The sequence below is a fragment of the Oratosquilla oratoria genome, chromosome 2 (assembly GCF_046742065.1).
Source record: "Oratosquilla oratoria isolate Oo_2021 chromosome 2, ASM4674206v1, whole genome shotgun sequence".
In the NCBI taxonomy this organism is placed as follows: Eukaryota; Metazoa; Arthropoda; class Malacostraca; order Stomatopoda; family Squillidae; genus Oratosquilla; species Oratosquilla oratoria.
The window spans coordinates 94,082,888-94,087,887 of record NC_134778.1 but is presented as its reverse complement, the minus strand read 5'-3'; positions in this window follow the sequence as shown (position 1 = coordinate 94,087,887).

The following is a 5,000-nucleotide window of genomic DNA, read 5'->3' as shown; positions in this document are numbered from 1 at the left end:
GTCTAAATCCATATTGCCTTGGACTTAGTACGTTTTTTTTTTTTTTTCAAATGCCTTACCCATCTAATTTTGATCTTTCTTTCACAAACTTTAGGTATCTTACGTATAAGAGAGACCCATCTATAGTTAGTAGGGTCTTCTTTGTTTCCCCCTTTATATATTGGTACTAAATATGGAACTTTTCCCTCTTTCAATGAACTATTTATTAGACTATGTATTTTGTCTGTTAGTTCGTTCCTGCATTCACTCAAAATCCAGTTTGCCATTTCATCTGGTCCATGCGATTTTCTGACATCGAGATTACTCAAGTGATTCATGATTTTAGTCCTTGTTACTTCTATCTCTCTCATAGGGGGGGGGCTTTCTCCTCCCACTCAATATATCTAAGTTGTATGTTCTCCCTCGTAAACACCGATTTGAAAGGCTTGTTCATAATTTCTGCCATTTCTATTTCCTCTGTGTATTCAACCCCTTGTCGTAGTTTCTCTAATTCTTGTTTTGTTTTTCAATTTGTTGTTTACAAATCTGTAATTAGTTTTGGTTGATCTTTACATTTTTCTATGACATTTCTTCGTATTTTCTCTTTTCTTCTCTGCACATTTGTACATATTTCTATAACTAGTATATATATTCCATATTCAGGTCGTTTTTCTTTACTCCATTTTCTCCAAGCTTTATCCCTTTTGTCTTTTAACTCCCTACATCTTATATTGTACCAACACTTTACATACCCTTTTTCTTGTTTTTGTTTTGGAATATACTTTTCCACTACTTCTTTATGTATTTTTGTCAAAATATTCAATTTCTCTTCTACTTTTGTTTCCTCCTTGTGCATCCTTTCCCAGTCTGGTTTTTGAAAGAATCATCTCATTATATCAAAATATTTTTTCCATACATCAAACTTCCATTTCTATATTGTTCGTTTTTTCCATGTATTTTTCATCATTTAGTTCCAGTTCAACAAATATGTGGTCACTTTTACTTATTGTTGTCTTATATTCAATCTTGTCCACTATTTCAAGTTCTGATGTGATTATTAGTTCCAGCCTTGATGGTTCTTACTCATTTCTATACCTAGTATTCTCGTGTATCTATTGCGTCATTGTATGCTATATAATCATATCAAGTAGTACATTTCTCCATAGGTCGTCTCCACTCTTCACTGTCATCTCTTCCCAGCAGATTTCTTTATAATTAAAGTCACCCATTATAACTATTCTCCCTCTATCTTCCATTATCTGATTCAGTGTTATCCTTGCGTCTTCTAACATATTTTTTTTTGTGTTTTCTCTCTTCCCATGAAGCCCTTTTAGGGTGCACATAATTTACCACAAACTTCCTGCTCTTCCCATTCCTGTCCTCAACTTCCATCATCATCATCCCTACTCTATTCTTTCCATATGTGACATTCCTCAAATATATACTGTATACTTCTTAGTCAGGAACATTACTCCACCCCCTTGTTTTACCTCTCTGTTTCTAATCCAATAATTATATGCACCATGTCTTACACTGTTGGGTAGTAGTGTACCTTTCAATTTTCCCTCTACAATTTCCATTATGTCCGGTTCTTTTTCCTTCAAGTAATCATTCAGTTCATTCATGCCTGTTATCAAGCCATCTATATTTGTGTGATGCACATTTAATTTTCTGCTTTTTCCATCCTGTTTTGTTTTCCTTCCGTTTTTCTCTGCTATGAACTATTTCCTCACTTTCATAATCACTACTCTCGAATAGATTTTCTCTTTGTCTGACTCTGTTCTCTTCTCGTTTTTTCCCTTTGCTTCTAGTTTTTTTGTTTTCACATCCTCTCTTTCCTCTTTATCAATTTCTCTTTTTATCCATGCCTGTTTATATAGATCACTTTTTGCTAGTTTCCCTGTTTGTGCTAGGATATTCTCTGCTGTCGTTTGTGACCTGAATTTAACATTAATGGGTCTTGTCTTTTCTGTATTGTAATTCCCTAGTCTATATATTTCTTCAAATTCTTTCCGTTTCTTGTTCATCCTCTTGAACTACTTCCAATATCTTGTTTACTTTTTCTTTCTCCTCTATTATTCTTGTAGACCTATTTGGATTATGCTTCTCTTCCATCCTTAATATAATTATACATTTCTTTTTATCTGCTAAGTTTCTTACTATATTTTCCTTCTCCCTCATCACTTTAATAACTGTGTCCTTAGTTTGTTCTTTCATCTGCTGTGTTACAATATCTCTAAATTAAATTTTGTTGTTCTTTTGGACTTTTCTCCAACCCTGTACCTCTTCTTTTATAGTCTCTTTATTCTCGTTATTCTTCTTCTTTATTTCCTCATTCTCATCCTTTACTTCTTTTAACTCTATTTCTAATTCTTCTATTTCTTTATTTAGGTTTTAGTTCTCCTTCTTTAGTATTTCTAATTTATCAACTCTTTGTGTAATCCGTGTAAGGTGACTGAACCTAACCTCCCACTGTTTGTTCATGTTTCCTAGTTTTTCCTCTAGACTTGCTAATCGGGGGAGGTTGTCATCTCCTCCCTCATTAAATCCATGGAAAAAAATATCTTCACCTTCCATTGCACTGCTTTTATCTGTATTTCTAATTTTTACATTTTTGCTAATGTCTTCGACTTCACCTCTATCGTCTGCACATCTTTTGTTGACATTCCTTCTGACTTCCGGGGCCCGTTTGTCCCCTTCCTCATTTCCTTCAATTTTCCTCAGTAATCCATCCCCTTCTCCTTTTCCTTCTCCTTCCCACTACACCACGAGCTTTCCCCTTCCCTACTAATACTGAAAAGGTACTCCCTCGTCGCTGAGATCCACTAAATTTGAAGCTTTCCTGGAGCTCCAAACTTCGCTGTCACTTCGACTGTCGTGTGTGTGTATATGTGTGTGTGTGTGTGTGTGTGTGTGTGTGTGTGTGTGTGTGTGTGTGTGTGTGTGTGTGTGTGTGTGTGTGTGTGTGTGTGTGTGTGTGCGTGTGTGTGTGTGTGTGTGTGTGTGTGTGTGTGTGTGTGTGTGTGTGTGTCTGTGTGTGTGCGTGTGTGTGTGTGTGTGTGTGTGTATGTGTTTGTGTGCGTATGCATGTGTGTGTGTGCGTGTGTTTGTATGCGTGTGCGTGTGTGTGTGTGTGTGTGTGTGTGTGTGTGTGTGTGTGTGTGTGTGTGTTATTAAAATAAAACCTCAGTGTTAAGTGTACGTATAAAAAATTTCCATCAATATCTTAATGTTTTCTAATAACCTTGTGTGAAAGAATTATAAATGCTGAAGTTCTTCGTAGGATCTATTCATTTCTGTTTATATATTCATTTAATTTTTTATGGATATCTTTATTGGCCATTAAGTCACATTATTTTCGTTCATTTGTTCCTAGCATTATACGTTTTTGTCTTTTTCTTTTCATTTATTAAAGGACTCAGGTTTCGAGTCTGCGTCTTCTGCGTGATATGACACTCCTGCTGTTTCCACCTGAAACTTCTCGTTTGTGTCTATCTCTGCTTCCTATTTCATCTCTTCTTACTGGACAGGCCTCTCGTTCCAGCTCAGTTTCGCCAACCCCCTTTTGTTTTATGATTTTCGACTCGATCTATTTATATATTATTGTTGTCTTGTTTCTTTCTGGTTACCTTTCCTTAAAATGTAGATGAAAAAGTATATGTTTACATCTTTTCCCTTGGATATCTCGTTTGTTTACTCCATCTCTTGTTATCTACTTTGTATGGTTTTCTTCTCTGTCCTATGCAGCTTCTTTTATTTATTTATTTATTTATTTATTTATTTATTTATTTATTTATTCATTCATTCATTCATTCATTCATTCATTCATTTTATTTTTAAGTATTTATTTATTTGCTTATTTTTGTTTTTTACTTATTTACTTATCTATTTATTTATGTATTTATTTATTCATTCATTTATTTGTTTATTTATTCATATATTTATTTATTTATTCATTTACCTACTTATTTATTTATCTATCTTAGAACTATCTTCACGATCTTGTTTTCGTTGTTTCTATATCGACTCTCAGTTTACTTTCCTTTCTTTTCTTCAGTCTACTCTTCCTCTGCTGCTAAGGACACCATTGTTTTCTTATTCTTGTTTTTATTCGTCTTCGACTTCTTCATCTTCTGTAAGAGGCTGGTAGATAAAGGTAGACAAGGTAGATAGAGGGGTAGGTGGCGAGAACTTAAATTCCTGAGATGGATGTTTGGTAAACAACAGTCGTAGGCGAAGGAATTACACAATCTAGATCCTCGTCTAAAAATTTTAAACAATTGCTGGATACCCGGTTTCAGTGCTGTATTATGCTGATGTAACAGTATGTAAACTAAGGCAGAGAAGTTTTGATTTCGAGATTGCTTGAGTAAGCAGTATTGCTTAAGGTTAAGTCTTTCTGATTGGAGAAAGGGTAAGGAAAGAGAAAATTCAATTGGTTCATGGAAGTATAGTCACTCCCTTGAGGGGGGGGGGTACTTAGATGTAAGAGTAAATAGCATTGGACTAAAGAAATTATGACGCTAATCCGAACTGACCTAGTGATCAAATTGAGGATGTCAGAGGGGAATCCCTTGGTGTAAATTAGCAAGCCAAGTGTAATGGAACTTTACTAAGTAAGATGATCGGAAGCAAAGTATCTTCCTATAGAAAAATATTGTGAGTGATAACCTACATAAAGGCAGTGAGGAAAGAAAGTAGAAATGAGAAACGAAATACAAAACTATGGAAGGGAACAGTACATAGTGGAAACAACAGAAGAAGTGAGATCTTCTTCTTTTTCTTCTTCTTCTTCTTCTTCTTCTTTTCATAAGAAATTCTTTGGTCCATATAAGATACTAGAGTAACAAAGACCTTTAAATTGCATAATTGAAACTCCTGACAGAAGTAAAAAACAACAGCTGGTAGACGTAAATCTTATCAAACGTTACCTTTCCAGACCACCAGAGGAGGTGTACCAGGAGCGTGCCCATATTTATAGTGAATCCTGTAATATTGCCGGAGAAGGACGAAGGCACCCC